The 19,734-nt window shown below is 43.2% G+C and overlaps 1 protein-coding gene across 2 annotated transcripts in view; it reads left to right on the top strand.

Moving 5' to 3' along the window:
- khdrbs2 (KH domain containing, RNA binding, signal transduction associated 2) overlaps positions 1-19,734 on the top strand; it is a 521,774-nt gene that overhangs the window by 71,784 nt on the left and 430,256 nt on the right. The window lies entirely within an intron of this gene.

Genomic DNA, 19,734 nt, shown 5'->3' with positions numbered 1-19,734 from the left:
TGACAGTAACTCAGAAAACCATGTGTTACAACAGTGGTGTGAGGAAGAGCATCTTTGAATGCACAACATGTCAAACCTGGAAGTGGTTGGGCTACAGCAATGGAAGACTGCAACAGGTTCCACTCCTGTACCTATAAAGTGGCCACTGAGTGTATACGTACTTTGAAAATAAACTTACTTTTACTTTGACTTTGACTAAATCAAGGACACTCTTGATACCAGCGGCCTTTGAAACCATGTGATGCACTTCAAATGCTTCAGAGGTCTGAGTAGTGATCAGGACTAAACAGACTATGTTTTTGCCCTCATCAGCAATGCCTAGGATAAGTTGTAGCTTTGTATGACATTGCAAGCTGTCATAAAGCTCAAGGGAAGGTCCTTGTCAAATGCTCTCACTGATTTATTCCTTTGTGCTGCTTATGGAGGGATCTTAAAGAAGATAAAAGAGGCACCTGTTCTGACATGAGTGCCGTGTTGACAAATGTCAGTATAAACCTGGACCATGTCCCGACCCCTGTTGAGAAAGGGCGAAGGACACTTCAGTGACACCGTGTCCGAAAACAGGTTAAGCAATTGGCTATGAGATGCTTCAAACTCATTCTCCTCTGTCAGCTAATTTGCATCATCGTGATTACACAAAGCACTCCAAATTCATGATGTATATAATGCAATAACAATGCTATTTAATTTGTTCCAGATAGCAGACTGTAATTTACATTAAAATATACATAATTTATGGGCCTATTTCAATAATTTTATGGTGATTATTTTCAGACCATTGTCATTTCTGCTTTGTTTGGCCATGGTGCAACTATATGCCCTGCTTTAAAAATAAGACTGTTCCCTAACACTAGTGTAAAAACTGGGAAGTGGCTGTAACTGCAGTGCCTATAATTATGGGTTAGTACCAGGTTTGGAATTGCAAGTTTCAACCTGTTATTTTAATGCAAAGGCTGCGCACATAGAGATGAACATCAGTTGCTGCTGGCAGATCACCGACTCGGTGAAAGATACCCGTTGGTCTGCCTGAAAGTGGTTGGTCTGGCAGCACTTCGAGATGTCCGCAGGAGGAATGCTGCCGGCTGGCACTTTCCAGGCTGTAGGAGTACGTGCTGAGGGAAGCCCAGTGCAGCCACCGCAAAGGATCGGTGGAGAGGGACTACAGTATAGGGTTGTTTTGCTACTGGAGAGGGAGAGGACAAGTTGGGTGAGGAAGCCGCTCAATCATTGCATTGTATTGTATCAGCCCAGAGGGCCACATGTGTGGCAACAGTGCTATTGATGTGTAGGAATGGAATAGAAGAGTACAGAAAGCATTTACTATAAATGTAAAGACAGGTGTGTCTGTAGATAGTCTGACTGACAGGAAATGATAAGTTGGCGGTGGTTGAGAGTGTGTAGTGGAGGTGCTTGGAGAAAGTAACTGTTTTTATGTCTGGTGGTCCTTGTGAGGATGCTACATAGCCTCTTCTCTGATGGGAGATTATTCCTCCATCTTGGGCAGATATAAAATACCTCATCAGAGGTGTTACATGACTCTAAGATTGAGCAATGAATTGTATTTGGCATTAAGTACTGAGTAATCTTTAGAATGTTTTATCCAAAAGGTCTGTGGAAGCCCAGACGCTGAGTTTAGTTGAGGCAGAGATTGGGAGTAAAAATTTAGTGCATGAAAGTGGCACTGAGGTGAAAGCTTGGTCATGATGTTTCAAAGTTCAAAAAGTTGAAAGTAAATTTCATCGTTAAAGTACATAGTATATGTAACCATATACAACCCTGAGATTCATTTTTGTGAGTATACTCAACAATTCTATAGAATAATAACTATAACAGAATCAATGAAAAATCAACCAGACTGCAGAAGAGAACAAACTGTGTGAATGCAAATATAAATAAGTAGCAATAAATAACAAGAACATGAGTTAAAGAGTCCTTGAAAGTAAGTTCATTTGCTGTGGAAATATTTCAATGATGTGGCATATGAAGTTGAGTGTAGTTATCCCCTTTTGTTCAAGAGCCTGATGGTTGAGGGGTAGTAACTGCTGTAACATTAAGGGGATGAATGGTCTTCTGATCTTGTGAGTGCAACTAAGTGAGCTCATGGCTTACAGCTGGAACGCTGTGTATGTTACTGAGCCGTAGATCTTTGTCTTCAATCCAGTTACCAAACAGTGCTCTGGAAAGCGGGCATGACGTAACAGCAACGTGAAGAATGGCATGGTAGATTAGGGGTTATTGTAACATTATTAAAGCATCAGCGATCACCAGTCAGGGTTCGATCCCTACTGCTGCCTGTAATGAGTTTGTACATTCTCCCCATGCCCGCATTGGTTTCCTCCAAGTGCTCTGGTTTCCTCCCACCTTCCAAAAATTTGTCATTAATTGGAGAGCCTGCTATTTCCTTTGCTTATTAATGATGATACTGGTCCAACTGGTATGGTAGTAGGGAGGAATGGAGGGGAGGAACTTGTCGAGAGGGATGTTCCTGTACCAGAACGGAACATTCTGACTCGTGTATCTGAGATGAGTAGGGGCAGACCTCTCTGCTGGTCACCACCTGGGAGCTTTATTTAGCCTAGCTGGCTCTGTGGCATAGTGGTTAGCACACGCTTTATAGTGCCAGCTGTCAGATTGAGGTTTAATTAACACCTCTATCTGGAGGCACTTCGTACATTCTTCCTGTGCCCCCGTGGGTTTACTCCAGGTGCTGCAGATTTCTTCCCACGTTCCGAAGACGTGATATCAGGGTTAGTGAGTTATGAACATGCTATGTTCAAGCCAGAAGCACAGTGAGATTTGTGGGTTTCCCCCAACACAATCCTCACTGACTTGATTTGATGCAAATGACACATTTCACTGTATCAACACACATAAAAGTTGCTGGTGAACGCAGCAGGCCAGGCAGCATCTCTAGGAAGAGGTACAGTCGACGTTTCAGGCCTAGACCCTTCGTCAGGACTAACTGAAGGAAGAGTGAGTAAGGGATTTGAAAGGGGGAGGGGGAGATCCAAAATGTTAGGAGAAGACAGGAGGGGGAGGGATGGAGCCAAGAGCTGGACAGGTGATAGGCAAAAGGGATACGAGAGGATCATGGGACAGGAGGTCCAAGAAGAAAGACAAGGGGGGGGGACCCAGAGGATGGGCAAGGGGTATATTCAGAGGGACAGAGGGAGAAAAAGAGTGAGAGAAAGAATGTGTGTATAAAAATAAGTAACAGATGGGGTACGAGGGGGAGGTGGGGCATTAGCGGAAGTTAGAGAAGTCGATGTTCATGCCATCAGGTTGGAGGCTACCCAGACGGAATATAAGGTGTTGTTCCTCCAACCTGAGTGTGGCTTCATCTTTACAGTAGAGGAGACCGTGGATAGACATGTCAGAATGGGAATGGGATGTGGAATTAAAATGTGTGGCCACTGGGAGATCCTGCTTTCTCTGGCGGACAGAGCGTAGATGTTCAGCAAAGCGGTCTCCCAGTCTGCTTCAGGTCTCGCCAATATATAAAAGGCCACATCGAGAGCACCCGACGCAGTATATCACCCCAGCCGACTCACAGGTGAAGTGTTGCCTCACCTGGAAGGACTGTTTGGGGCCCTGAATGATGGTAAGTGAGGAAGTGTAAGGGCATGTGTAGCACTTGTTCCGCTACCGGACGCAGTATATTACCCCAGCCGACTCACAGGTGAAGTGTTGCCTTGTTACCCGACGTAAACTGGGAGCCCAGTGGCCACACATTTTAATTCCACATCCCATTCCCATTCTGACATGTCTATCCACGGCCTCCTCTACTGTAAAGATGAAGCCACACTCAGGTTGGAGGAACAACACCTTATATTCCGTCTGGGTAGCCTCCAACCTGATGGCATGAACATCGACTTCTCTAACTTCCGCTAGTGCCTCACCTCCCCCTCATACCCCATCTGTTACTTATTTTTATACACACATTCTTTCTCTCACTCTCCTTTTTCTCCCTCTGTCCCTCTGAATATACCCCTTGCCCATTCTCTGGGTCACCCCCCCCCTTGTCTTTCTTCCCAGACCTCCAGTCCCATGATCCTCTCGTATCCCTTTGCCAATCACCTGTCCAGCTCTTGACTTCATCCCTCCCCCTCCTGTCTTCTCCTATCATTTTGGATCTCCCCCTCCCCCTCCAACTTTCAAATCCCTTACTCACTCTTCCTTCAGTTAGTCCTGACAAAGGGTCTCGGCCTGAAACGTCGACTGCACCTCTTCTTATAGATGCTGCCTGGCCTGCTGCGTTCACCAGCAACTTTGATGTATGTTGCTTGAATTTCCAGCATCTGCAGAATTCCTGTTGTTTGCATTTCACTGTATGTTTGGATATACATGTGATAAATAAAGCTAATCTTTAAAAAAGAAGCATGTCAAAGAAGGGGAGCGGAATTATTTCTCCCTAGTGTCCAGGTTGATATTTATTCAACAAACAGTATCACTGGAAGTCAGACTGTCTGCTGAAACACCAGTCCTAATGAAGGGTCTCGGCCCAAAACATTGATTGGTTATTCGCTCCATAGTTGCTGCCTGACCTGCTGAGTTCTTCCAGCATTTTGGGTGCTTTACTCTGGATCTGCAGAATCTCTTGTGTGTATGTGTTGAAACTTGCTGTGCCCAAAACTGCCTTCTGGATTACCTACACTTAAAAAAAAAGTGACTATAATTCTAAGGGTACTTCATAATGTACAAACTATTTTAGAATGCTTCTGTACTCTAACCATTCTGTGATTTCCTGAGCTTGGGAATGGTGCTATGTCTTTCTTTTTGATCATCACTGTATTGTTGGATATTTCTACTATGCTGTTTCTTGCATCTGCTCAGATCAGATGGATGACAGTTCCTTGCTTGCACCAGATGCTGGTAGGAAAGCCTCTTGTGGGACAGTTAGCATCTTTCCTGCCATAAATTAATGTTTTTAACCTTTACACAATAGGTTTAAGGGAAGAATTACATTTGACTCCAAGATAGAGATGAGGCTATTCTACCCTTATGAGGGAAGTTTGAGTGGGCAAGTGCCTTTCTCTTTAGAGTGAAAGAGGATGAAAGGTGACTTAATAGAGGTGTACAAGATGTTAAGAGACATAGATTAAGTAGCCATTTATCCCAGGGTGGAAATGGCTAATAAAAGAGGATATCATTTAAGGTGATTGGAAGAAAGTATAGGGGTGATGTCAGAGGTAAAGTTCTTTACGTAAACAGTGTGGGTGTCTCGAGAGCCCTGTCAGGGATGGAGGTATGGTCAGATACATTAGAAACAATGGGGCCAACTTCACACTTTCCTTCAGATACTTGTGTTAGAGATTGCTCCTGTTTGTTCACTGCCTATCTGTCTTCGCAAAATAAATGTAGTATCTCCATCCCTTTATAATTTTTGCAAATACAGTGGAAAATAGTGTAAGTCTTCATTTGAACCATTCAAGAACACACTCAGTGTAATCATTTCTAATGTTTGTCACAAACGTTTCCCAAAGATTTTTTTGCCTTTTGTCGATGTTTTCTCAGGTGCTTTGGCCTGAGGATCCAACTTCCCTGCCAACTTAAGGGGTCCCTTTGACCAAATGTTCTGAAGTTGCCTTGTGCAGCAGACGGTCTGTCTTGTGTTTTTTTTTTGGTAAAGCTCCTGTGAAGATCACAGAGTCATAGAAAAGTACAGCACAGAAACAGGCCCTTCAGCCCATCTAGTCTGTGCTGAGCCATTTAATCTGCCTACTCCTATCGCCCTGCACCGGGACCATAGCCCTCTGTACCCCTACCGCCCATGTACTTATCGAAACCTCTCTTAATCATTGAAATCGAGCTTGCGTGCACCACTTGCACTGGCAACTTATTCCACACTGTCACCACCCTCTGAGCGAAGAGCTTTGCTATCTGTTCCCCTTTCACCCTTTCATCCGTGATCTCTAGTTGTTGTCCCATCCAAGGGGGAGCATTTTATTTAAATTCTTTTGAAGAGATACAGCAGAGTAACAGGCCCTTCCAGCCCAACGAGCCTGGGTCACCCAGTTACACCTCTGTGACCAATTAACTCACGGGGGGAATGTACAAACTCCTTGCAAACAGTGGTGGGAATTGAATCTGGGTTGCTGGCATTAACCCTTATGCTGCTGTGCTGCCCCAGGGTGGCATTCGGGGTGTGCTATATAAATGCAAGTCGTTGTTACAGTGTGATAGTTAATACACAAGAAAGAATCAAATCACAATGTTGAGTTTTCTGAGTATCTGGTAGGTCTGGTGCAGCAAATATGTTCCGTTCCATCTGTGTGAATGTTGACCTTTCTAGAGATTTCATGTCAAAACAAGACACAGAGCAACTTCGGTACTAACTTGCTGATTACCAAGAGAGGAATAACAATCGACTTTTCAGGATGAGACCCTTCACTGGAGCTCAGACTGAAGTAACCCTTCAGCTGGGTCTTGGCCGGAAGCATCAACAGTGGCTTGCATTTACTTCGGCGCCTATGGCAGAGCAAAAGATGTCAAACTGGGACTGAAATGTTTCACTGGACAAATACAGGGGTTTACTGGGCAAGAAGCCTGAGTGTTAGTAAGGGAAGTGATCTGAAACACACTGCTCCATTCAATGTTACTGAGCCTCTTCTACCCAGGACAGTTCAAAGTTGTAAGTAAATTCACTATCCAAGTATATACTGTATACTCTGTCATATAGTTCTTGAGATTTCAAGCAGGAGTAAATCAAGGCAACTGGACTTGCTGTGTTGTCTAGAAGATGTTTCACCACTCATCCGAGAGGCTTCTTCAATTCTGGTCCATGTTTTCCAGGTTATAAACTATGTGAGTTTATAACAGAATCAGTGAAAGACCACACCAGATTGGGCATTTAACCTATGTGTAAAAGACAACAAATTGTGCAAATACGAAAAGAAAGAAATAATAATAATAAGAAATAAACAAGCAACGAATATCGAGAACATGAGTTGAGGAGTTCTTGAAAGTGAGTCCATTGTTTTTGGGAATATTTCAGTGATGGGACAAGTGAAGTTATCCCCTCTGGTTCAAGAGCCTGATGGTTGAGGGGTAAGAACTGTTCCTGAACCTGGTGGTGTGGGTCCTGCGGCTTGTTTACTGCCTGCCTGATTGTAGTAGCAAGAGGAGAGCATGGTCTGGGTGGTGCGTGTCTGAGGTGATGGGCACTGCCTTCTTATGGAAATAAATGTGCTCAGTGCTGGTGAGGGCTTTGCCTGCGAAGAACTAAGTGTACTTTCTGTGCCTGGGCAACCAGCTTTTCTGCAAGTCATCGACAGGTACGTCAATGCAATTCTTCTGTGTCTCTCTTCCCATCACAGCCCACCTGGCAGCTATCAGTGTGGCAGGGTAACTGCTGGGGCAGCGAGACACACCATCGAACATTGTCTGTGGCACACAACAGTGACTTGCACCTACTTGAGTGCTTATGGCAGAGCAAAAGATGTCCCAGTGTGAGAGCTTCACTACTCGTGCAGAATGGATATAATTGAGAACACATTCTGCACTTGCATAATAATGACGAACCAATTAGTGTTACAACTGTTGGAGCACTTCTGAAGCCTGGCTACTGTGAGACTAGTGGGAATATAACTGAGACATGAGAGACTACAGAGGCTGGAAGCTGGAGCAACACACACAAAATGCTGGAGGAACTCAGCAAGTAATGATAGAGCATGCTGTTGAGATGGTAAAATGGGGGTTGAGATATCTACTGTGGTGAACGGCCTGATGAAGAATCTCAACATGAAACTTCTCCATGGACGCTGCCTGACTTCGCTGAGTTCTTCCAGCATGGTGTATTTGTTGCTCAGAATTTCCAGCATCTGCATAATCTCTAGTGTCACTAAATGGCATGTTTGTCTTTACTGTAAAGAGGTTTCATTACAATTGGATAGGGTGCTAGGGAGGACCTATCTGGAATACTGTGCACAGGTTTGGTGATAGAACAGCACAGTACAGGCCCTTTGGCCCATGATGTTGTGCCAATTTTTTAACCTGCTCTAAGATCAAACTAACTTATAGCCCTCCATTTTTCTTGCATCCATGTGCCTATTTAACAGTCTCTTAAATATTCCTAATGTATCTGCCTCTACCTCAACCCTGCAACTACCACTCTGTGTAAAAGAAATCTACCTCTGACATCCACCCTATATTTTCACTCACTCACCTTAAAATTACAACGTTGCCGCCCTGGGAAAAAGTGTCTGCCTGCCCACTCTATCTGTGCCACTCACCTTGTACACCTTTCACACTCCTCCTCTCCAAACAGAAAAGCCCTAGCTTGCTCAACCTGTCCTCATAAGTCACAGAGAATTTATGAACTGCTTAGAGACTGGCAGGAATTGAAACCTGTTCTTACAGATGCAAAGCATTACACTAACCGCTAGGCTATTGTGCTGCCCCTTACACTACCATACCAATAAAAGTCACTTCTAAGGTTATAAAAAAGGAGACCTTGGGCTCCTTCTTGCTCTTCTTGTTACAGGATGTATGTGACTAGTCCAGTTAAGTTTAACTCCTGGCCTGGCACTTCGAATTCTTTTAATTATTATTGATTCTTTTACTAATTAGTTGCATTCTTTTGCCCTTTTCCAATAGCCCTAAGGAATTTTCCTTTTCAAGTATACATCTCAGTCTTCTGAAGATTACTATTCCACGACTGTTGGTGTGGGTCAGGTCATAGCAATTTACTGTTTAAAGTAAAATTCCCTTTGTTCCCTTTTTGAATTTCTGGCAGTTTGCTTAAACCTACTTGATGGTGCATTCCCTCCTCATCTACTGAGTCAATAAGCTTCTGTGAAATATTCTTCCCTGTGCCCAGCCCATTATGTAGAGGTTTCCTGACTCTTACTCCTTTTACTGCCTGCCATCAGCTTGCTGTTGCCTGTGGGAGAGGCTTTCAATGCTGGTGATGTCTGGGAGTTTGGATCTGTGAGAGGCCTGCCTGATAAGGGGTCTATGCAGGTATTACTGCTAAAGAATCAGAATGAAACAGAGGTGATCCCATTTCCGGAGAGACCCAGCAGTCTCATTGCCCCACAAAGATTTTATAAAGATTCATTTTATTTGTCACATTTATATTGTAGTATTGAAACATACAGTTTGGGTTGTTTGCAACAAATCAAATCAGCAAGATTGTGCTGGGCAGCCCACAAGTGTCACCACGCTTCCGTGGCAACATGGCATACTCGTGGGTGAAACTGTCTGCTGAAGCTGTTATTTGTATTGAAAACATGATTAGTCATAAAGCTGTGTGGCTCAGAAAAAGGCCCATGGCCCAGCATTTTCATGTTGCCATTTTGCCCATCCATCCTAATGCCATTTTTCCTGCATTACAGCTGTATCCTTTCATGCCTTGACTACATATATTTTTTTAAGATCATAAGACATAGGAGTAGATTAGGACATTTCCCATCATTCCATCATGTGTAACTTATTATCCCTCTCAACTCCATTGCTTCTTCCCGTAATTTTTGATACCTTTACTAATCAAGAAACATCGCTTTAAATATACCCAATGTCTTGGCCTCCACAACCGTCTGTGACGATGAATTCCACAGATTCACCACCCTCTGGTTAAAGAAATTTCTGCTCAGCTCCTTTCTAAATGGGCGCCCTTCTATTCTGAGGCTGTGCCCTCTGATCCTGGACTCATCCACTATAGGAAACATCCTCTCCACATCCACTCTGCCTAGGCCTTTCAATATTTGATAGGTTTCAGTGAAATCCCCCCTGCCCCATCATTCTTCTAAACTGGACCCTCTCCAATGTAAGCACATCCTTTCTTAGATAAGGGGCCTAAAACTGCTCACAATAATACAAGTATGGTCTGACTAATGCCTTATAAAGTCTCAGCATTACAGCTTTTGATGTCTGTCTAAATGTCTTGTAAATTTTGTAACTGTATCCAAAGTATTAACCTCTCTGTATATATTATCCCTTTAAAGCTATTTCCTCTCACCTTAAAACTATGCCCTCTTGTTTTGCCGTCCTTATCACAGGAAGAACTTAAAGTAACTCCTGTTATCATAGTCATAGATTAAAGCAGCACAGAAACAGAGCCGTGCAACAATGCTAATGTCATATAGTGAGTCAAATTACTCAGTGATGGCCTTTCTATATACAAACCAGCATTGATCAGAGAATCCTTGAAAAAATGTCAAATCATCCTGCGATAGGATGTAGGTGAGGTAGTGCAGAAAATGCTTCTTATCTATCTGGTGACCTCTGTTCCTTCCCACAATCCTCCCTTCCTTTTAGACAAAATGGTGGTGCGCAGAGATGCAGCAGCTTCTCCAGCTCCCAATAGTGGTATTACATTCATTATTTAAATTCTTACACAGTGTTTCCAGGTTTCAGGGAATTCAGAAACTAAAGCTTTGCAAATACAGCACCATCGTACACACACATCAAAGTTGCTGGTGAACGCAGCAGGCCAGGCAGCATCTCTAGGAAGAGGTACAGTCGACGTTTCGGGCCAAGACCATTCGACAGGACCATCGTACGCACATCACTTTACCAGACATCCCACCCTGCAAAAACTGATTTCAGGGAGGTAGCACCATCAATTTGCGGGAGACTTCCAGGAGAGGTGGGATATCTGCAATAGAGTAGCTCCTTAGCAGCCAGCCAGCTGGTTTAAATAACGTTAGCTATGCTAATGAACAAATGACACCTGTGAAACTTACCTCAACATGTCTTTTACAGTCTTAACCCACCATGGGCAATAGAAAAGTCACTGTTGCAAACAGTGCAGCGAGCAACACTGTCATTATTTTTGACCCCTATTAGGCAGGGGTACACTTTAGTGCAGTCTGGGGTGACATACGTTTTATATTTTCTTTTTTTTTCTGGAACACTCTGCCACGGAGTTCGTTCGTTCGTTCTCTCTCTCTCTCTCTCTCTCTCTCTCGTGGTCGCTCTCGCTTGCTTTCTCGCTTGCTCTTTCTCGCGCTCTCTCTTGCGTGCTCTCGCTTGCTTTCTCTCGCTCACTCTCTCTCGCTTGCTTTCACTCACTCGCTTGCTTGCTCTCTCGCGCTCTTGCTTGCTCTCTCGCGTGCTCTCGCTTGCTTTCACTCACTCTCACGCTCTTGCTTGCTCTCTCACGCTCTTGCTTGCTCTCTCTCGCGCTCTCTTGCTTGCTCTCTCTCGCGCTCTCTTGCTTGCTCTCTCTCGCGCTCTCTCTCGTGTGCTCTCGCTTGCTTTCTCTCGCTCGCTCTCAAAAAAGTTGACTTCCATGATATTGTATATAATTTGCGGGCATCAGGGAGCCACTATTCATATGCGGGAGACTCCTGGAACTTCCGGGAGAGGTGGGATGTCTGACTTTATGCACTGTACCTACAATCAGTCCGTGTATGTAACAGTTACTTGTAGATTATGTGTTATAGGATTGCTTTTATATTTATTTTTTTATCGTGTTTTTTTTGCTTTTTGTTTTTTTTTATGCTGCATTGGATCTGGAGTAAGAATTATTTTGTTCTCCTTTACACTCGGGTACTGAAGAATGACAATATACAAACTTGGATCTTGAATCTTTCAGGTATTTATGCAGCATTAAAAATTGTCTAGACATCGAACCCCAAGCAAAAACCTTTTGTGGACTGTACCTGGCTGATATTTATTGTGACAGCAGATGGGTTATTATCAGTTGATGGAGTTCGCCCTTGGCAACTTCCTGGTAGCTGCCCTTGGTTACTGAATGTTAAATAGAAAAGTTCTGGTTCCGTACCTTAGCTGGGTTTGTGGCAATGAAGCAGTTCTATAGTGTTAAGTAAATAATGTCCCTGAAAGTTTGGTTTGCACATGAGGTCCTCATGAGGAACAAAATGAAGAATTGCATCAGTTGTATGTGAGGGTTTGCTTCCTAACACCGTAGAGTGTAAGAATGGGGAGACAGTTAGTTTCCTGCAGCACTGTCAGGTCCAAATTGACAGCAGCATGTTGAAGGGGAAGCTTCTTTTGCTGTTATAGGGGAAGTAATACTCGGAAAACTCACAGTGTAAAATCCAAGCCTGCAGTAGGCTGACATTTAATGTGCAAGTTCTCAAGAGTCACAGATTATTGGCTCCATTAAATGCAAGAGGGAGTTGTTGTTTAACAATCAAATTGAGTTGTTTTGGTGCACAGCATATGTGCTGAATGTTCCACTGATATTCAGTCCAATGCTCTGAAAAGATTCTGTAACAGTGCACACAGAATCGTGCACTCGTAGAGGACCCGGTTGTCAGGATCTGTTTGTAAAGCTCACAGATGCCCATTGTTGCCCTAGACCCTGTTCTTGTGGTTGCGACGAAGGTGGACAACTGCACGGGGCGGTGTGCGTGGAAGGGGAGGGAGAATGCCGTGTGTGTGTGTGTGTGTGTGTGTGTGTGTGTGTGTGTGTGTGTATGTGTATGTGGCATTAGTGTGGGTGTGTGCAGGCACTCTCCACTGAATGTGGGTCTTAGGTGTGCTCTCCCTGTATGTGCACCGTACACATTCTGTGCTGTGTGTGCATTGCACACGTTCTCCCCTGTGTAAGTGCACTAGCATGTAATCACTTTCCCATGTATGTGCACGTGCTCCTATTTCTGCTTTAATTGGGACCTGTCCATGACTGAGTTGTGAGAAGACTGGGGAGGAACAGATGTGGTCCGCTGTGCTTTGTAAAACAGTGAAGGTGTGCAACCAAGGCTGAGGTTCCATTCTTCTGAACACCGGAAACAGAGACTTGCAGGTGCTGAGAGCAGAAGGCTGACAACAGGATGGAGACCACTTCATCTGGTTACAATTGCATTGCTATTTCTGTCAGGAATTCTCAAGGAGGGTCAAAGGTTGTACCCATCCACCTTGATATATGTTGTTAAACAAGAAAATGTTAGGCACCTCATTAATAATGTCTTTAGCTGCATGGCTGATAACTAAAGAACGTCAGCCACACACTGGTGAATTGTGCACAGAACAATTATCCAAAGAATGCTGTTTACCAGGGAATAATCACAATTAGAACCTAGCAAGACTCAAGATTGTTTATTGTCATTCTTCAGTTCTTCAGAAAAGAGAATAAACAATTGTTACTCCAAATCCGATGTAGCTTCAAAAACACAATAAGCATGAAGAACACAATAAAAAGCACGATAAATATAACTACATAAGGTTAGCTTATATATGTACACTCAGTGGCCACTTTATTAAGTATGTATGCACTCTGTCATTACTACAAATATCTAATCAGCAACTCAGTGCAAAAGAGCATGCAGACATGGTCAAGAGGTTCAGTTGTCATTCAGACCAAACTTTAGAATGGGGAAGAAATGTGATCTAAGTGACTTTGTCTGTGGAATGACTGTTACTGCCAGATGGGATGATTTGAGTATCTCAGACACTGCTGATCTCGTGGGATTTTCACACACAACAGTCTCTATAGAGTTTACAGAGAATGGTGTGAAACACAAAACACATCCAGTGAGTGGCGGTTCTATGAGCAAAAACGCCTTATGAGAGAGCTCAGAGGAGAATGGCATGACTGGTTCAAGCTGACTGGAAACCGACAGTAACTGACATAACTACACGCGTCAACAGAGGTGTGCAGAAGAGCATCTCTGAACCTCAAAGTGGATGGGCTACAGTAGCAGAAGACTACACCAGGTTCCATTCCTGTACCTAATGAAACAGCCACTGAGTGTAGACTGATTGTATGTACATGAAGTGACGCTCTGTGCTTTTTGGGTCCAGGTATCTACATATGGTCACTGTTACAGAAAATGAAGAAGTAGTGGTAACAAGGGTGGTGGGGTGGTTAATAGGTGGAGATTTTGATCAGCCTAATAGTCTGGGGAAAGTAACTGTTTTTGAGTCTGGCTGTCCTGCCATGGATGCTGTGTAGTCTTTTCCCGAATGGGAATGGGACAAACTGTCTTTGTGGAGAGCGCAAACACGAGGAATTCTGCAGATGCTGGAAATTCAAGCAATACACATCAAAGTTGCTGGTGAACGCATCAGGCCAGGCAGCATCTGTAGGAAGAGATACAGTCGACGATTCGGGCTGAGACCCTTCGTCAGGACTAACTGAAAGAAGAGCTAGTAAGAGATTTGAAAGGGGGAGGGGGAGGGGGAGATCCAAATTGATAGGAGAAGACAGGAGGGGGAGGGATGGAGCCAAGAGCTGGACAGGTGATTGGCAAAAGGGATATGAGAGGATCATGTGACATTCTGATATGTCCCACATCCCATTCCCATTCTGATATGTCTATCCATGGCCTCCTCTACTGTAAAGATGAAGCCACACTCAGGTTGGAGGAACAACACCTTATATTCCATCTGGGTAGCCTCCAACCTGATGGCATGAACATTGACTTCTCAAACTTCCGCTAGTGCACCACCTCCCCCTCGTACCCCATCCGTTATTTATTTATATACACACATTCTTTCTCTCTCTCGCTCTCCTTTTTCTCCCTCTGTCCCTCTGACTATACTCCTTGCCCATCCTCTGGGTTTTTTCCCCCTCCCCTTTTCTTTCTCCCTAGGCCTCCTGTCCCGTGATCCTCTCATATCCCTTTTGCCAATCACCTGTCCAGCTCTTGGCTCCATCCCTCCCCCTCCTGTCTTCTCCTATCATTTTGGATCTCCTCCTCCCCCTCCCACTTTCAAATCTCTTACTAGCTCAGGACTAACTGAAGGAAAAGGGTCTCGGCCTGAAACATCGACTGTACCTCTTCCTAGAGATGCTGCCTGGCCTGCTGCGTTCACCAGCAACTTTGGTGTGTGTTGTTTGCGGAGAGCGGGTGGGATCATTCAAGATATTGCCAGCCCTTTTCTAGCACCTTTCTGTATATATGTCCTGGACGGCAAGTAGGTTGGTGCTGGTGATGCATTGGGTAGTTTGAACTATCCATCGTAAAGCCCTGTTGTCTGCCACAGTGCAGCTTGTGTACCACACGGTGACGCAGTGTGTTAGCGTGCTCTCGGTTGTGCGTTTGTAGAAGGTGGTGAGTATTAATGTGCTCTTTTCAGCCTCTTCACAAAGTAGAGGCGTAACGTAAGATGGATAGAGTTACCTTCCCTGCACAGTTTGCGCATTAGAGATGGGGGTTGAAGAATCCAATTTCAAGGCTTGTGTGATTGGCAGAAAACAGGCTCATGCATTAAATCGGCTCTGAAATTTAATATCGTTTGACTTTACTAATGTAAAATCGTAGAATCAAGCATGGAAACAGACCCTTTGGTCCAGTGAGTCTGTGCCAACATCAGCTGCCTATTTACATAATCTTACTTTAATCCTGTTCCCTTTATGTGCTATCAACTCCCCCCCCCCCCAGTCGCTGTCACTCAAGTACACTCTACAGAGAATTTACACTGGAGAGTTAACCAACTGACCTGCACATCTTTGGGGTGTGGGAGGAGACAGGAGCACCTCATGCAGAAAACATCTGAGGTCAGGATTGAACTGTGCCTCTGGCGTTCTGAGGTTGCTGCTCTACCAGTTATGCTACTGTGCTACCCTAGTGTCAGAACGTGTTCTTTCAATTTGAACGATTTTACATTTCCAATATGAAACTGTAGTACTGTTGTATGAAAATACCAAAATATTATTCTTAGTAAGTTTCAACACAGTCAAAATGCTGGAGGAACTCAACAAGCTAGGCAGCATATACGAAGGAGAACGAACAATTGATGTTTCAGGCTGAGACCCTTCATCATGACTGGAAAGGAATGGGGTAGAAGGGTTTTGGCCGGAAATGTCGACTGTTTATTCCCCTCCATCGATGTTGCCTGACTTGCTGAGTTCCTCCAGCATTTTGTGTGTGCATATTGCTCAAGATTTCCAGTCACTGAAGAATTTCTTGTGTTCCAAATATGTATTTTGGGAATGCAGTGACCTTGTTTTAGGAGACAATGTGCATTATACTTTATACTTTATTGTCGCCAAACAATTGATACTAAAATGTACAATCATCACAGCGATATTTGATTCTGTGCTTCCCGCTCCCTGAATTACAAATCGATAGTAAATACGGAGGCAATTGCAACCACTGGAAAACACAATGAACAATTTCATGTTTATAGATAATTATATAAAAATACAAGCAAGCTTAGGAAATTAAACTACAAGAAAATAACAATTCTATATCCCAATCCAATATATTCTTAGCTGGCTGAATAAGAATGAATTTAAACCAGATTTGATAGCAAACTGGAATGAAGAAGTATTCTTGATACATTTCAGAAAAGACCCTTTATGACAAAGTGAAAACTGATCTCTACAAAGTGATCTAAATTAATTACAAATATAAAACACAAAATAATTGATTGCATAAGTGTTCACCTGCCCCCTTTCTTGTGACACACTAAATCATCACTGGTGCAGCCAATTGGTTTTAGAAGTCACATTATTAGTTAAACAGTGTTCACCTGTGTGTAGTCAAGGCATTTCAATTGATTGCAGTAAAAATACACCGGTATCTGGAAGATCCAGCTACTAGTGAGTCAATGTCCTGGCAAAAACTACACCATGAAGACGAAAGAACAATCCAAACACCTCTGCAAAAAGAAAAGGTTAGTGAAAAGCCCAAATCAGGACACAAGAACATTTCCAAGTTACTGAATATCCCTTGGAGTAAGCTAAGCCAATCATTAAGAAATGGAAAGAATATGGCACAATTGTAAGTCTGCCTAGAGCAGGTTGTCCTCAAAAACTGAGTGACCATACAAGAAGGGGACCAGTGAGGGAGACCTCTGACAACTCTGGAGGAGTTACAAGCTTCATTGGCTGAGATAGGAGAGACTGTGTATATGACAGTTGCCTGTGAGCTTCATGGGAGAGTGGGAAAGAGTGGGGATGCTTCACTGCAGCAGGCTCTGGAAGGCTTGCGAAAGTAGAGGGTAAAGTGAATGCAGAAGAACACTGGAAAATCCTAGAGGAAAACCTGATGCAGTCTGCAAGAGAGATCTTACTTGGGAGAAGATTTGTTTTCCAGCAAGACAATGACCACAGGCATAAAAACAAAGCTACACAGGAATAGCTTAAAACAACAAAGTTAATGTCCTGGAGGGGCCAAATCAGAGTCCAGACCTCAATCCAATTGAGGATTTGTGGCTGGACTTGAACAGGGCTGTTCACTCATGATCCCCATGCAATCTGACAAAGCTTGAGCAGTTCTGTAAAGATGAATAGGGAAAAATTACAGTGTCCATGTGTAAGCTGATAGAGACCTATCCATACAGACTCAAGGTGGTAATTGCTGCCAAAGTTGCAGTTACTAAATACTGACTTGAAGGGGATGAGTGATTATGCAATTAATTATTTTGTTTAATAATAATAATAAATTTAGTGTAATTTGCAGAAATTTGTTTTCATTTTGACAGGAGTCTTTTTCTCTCGATTGTCAAAAAAGCCAAATTAAATCCACTGTGATTCAGTGCTGTAAAACAATAAAACATGAAAGCTTCCAAGGACGGGGTGAATATTTTTATAGGCACTGTATGTTTATACATTAGATTTAATTTTAATAATATTGTGGGAGCTTGTTTGTATTCTGTTAAATTGGGAATTTGTAACCCAAGTACTGCCTGTAACTTAAATTTTGTTGTGGCATTGTAGAATTTAATTAAGTTGTCTCATATAGAGTCATAGAGTACTGCAGCATAGAAAAAGGTCATTTGGCCCTTCTAGTCCACACTGAATGATTCTTCTTGTTAGTCTTGTCAACCCGCAGAATATTCCTCCTATCCATACTTATCTAAACCGTTAAATGTTGAAATTGAACCCGTATCCACAACTTCTGCTGGCAGCTTGATCCACACTCTCATAGATATCCCCCCCACGCCTCTCCCCGAGTGAAGAAATTCCTCCTCACATTCCCCTTGAAACACTTTTTACCTTTCAGTTATCATTCATGACCATTAATTCTAGTTTCACTGAACCTCACTGGTAAAAGCTTGTTTGTATTTACCCTGCCTATATCACTCAATTTTATCTAGCTCTATCAAATCTCCCCTCTTTCTCCTTTGCTCCAGGGAGTAAAGGCCAAATGCATTCAACGTCTCCCTGTAATTCAGATCTGTATAATAGAATGGATAATGGTGAATCTCAAGTCTCTTCCACACAGCATTCAATTAGAAATGAAAATTAAGTAAAGTACGAAAGAGATGGCGACCATTTAATTGTTGTAGAATAGACTAACCGTCCTAGGGCTAGTTCCATAATTCAGGTCAGATTTCACTGCTGACCATATCTTGAACAAGATAGCCATGGGCACATCAGAATGAATGGAGTTGACAAGATATTTTGGCCAGGGTGTACACACAGCTCCAATGGGCTTAAGAACCTGAAAAACTTCCAAGGGGTTGCTGCCAAGTTGGCAAATGAAGCTTGGTTTAATTAACTAGACAGGGATTAACTGGAGGAGTTGTTGGAATTGCACAGTGAAGATCCTGCTAATGAGGATTTGTTAGAGATGATGGATCCTGAAGTTTCTGCCATCCAAAAAGGTTGTCGGAAGTCATGAATAAGGCATGATTCTTATTGCTTACGCGATTTTATTAAGCGCTACGAAGACGAAGAAACCTCGAGAGAGACAAAGGAAAGAAAATGTTAAAAAGTAGTTATAGTCTTCTGATTAGAGATGGCAATTCACCAATAAGGTAGCCAGGTTCAAGTACTGTGACATCCACTGAAACCAAGAGGTTTCCAGAAAAATACAGAGGAAACGGCACCTCAGCTGCTGGAAAGTTCACTTAACCTTTACATGTATAAAGGTGAAAGGCCAAGGACAACTCTTTAGAACAGAGATAAGGAGGAATTTCTTCAGCCAGTGGCCAGGCTGTGGAGGCCAAGTCATTGAGTATATTTAAAGTGGAGGTTGATAGGTTCTTAATTAGTTATGAGGAGAATGAGGTTAAGAGGGATCATAAATCAGGCCTGATGGAATGGTGGAGCAGACTCAAAGTGCCAAATGCCAAATCCTGTGCCTCTGGCTTAGGGTCTTGTTTAAAAATACAAAGAAGTACAACAAATTTGAATTACAAAAGAAATCATAATTCTACAGCCCAATCCAGTAAATGTAAGCAACTGAAGTCACAGGAAGAGCAAGAAACCATCATCAGCAGTATCACAACCACAGAGTGACTTTCAAAGGCATCATGTCACATGAAGAACATGATAACCACTATCACAGACAATAATCCCAACATTAGGCCTTTGCTGGAAAGTATTGCATTATGTTAAAGAGTGCTACTCTACAGAAACAGGCTCTCCTTGTCCAAGATGAACCGTGATCCTGCTTAGTCTCTTTGACCCACACCTGGACCATATCCCTCCATACCTCTCCCATCGGTGCACTTATTCCAAACTTCTCTTGCATATTGCTGTCAAACCTGCAACCACTTCCGCTGATAGCTCATTATACACCCTCTGAGTGAAGAGGCTGTCCCGCAGACTCCTCTTAAGTATTTCAGATTCAGATTTATTTATCGCATATACATTGAAGCACACAGTGAAATTTGTTGTTTGTGTGAGCAGCCAGTACAGACTAAGGGTGTGGGTGTGCTTGAAGGCCAGCGCCATGGATGGTGATGAGGGACATCTGGAGCTTGGGCTTTTGCTTTCCCTCAGGTTGTAGGGAGGTTATTAGATGAAGTAGAGTAGTGACATTCAGATGTCTATCAAAACATTTCTTAAGCCTCATTCATCAGCCACCCAGGATCAATTCACAGGAAGATCTTGCGTCATCAGTGCCATGAGCTCCACTCAGCCAG

Source organism: Mobula hypostoma, chromosome 2, assembly GCF_963921235.1.
Source record: "Mobula hypostoma chromosome 2, sMobHyp1.1, whole genome shotgun sequence".
Classification (NCBI taxonomy): Eukaryota; Metazoa; Chordata; class Chondrichthyes; order Myliobatiformes; family Myliobatidae; genus Mobula; species Mobula hypostoma.
Note: the sequence above shows the minus strand (reverse complement) of the source record. Positions and strands in the feature narration are given on the sequence as shown.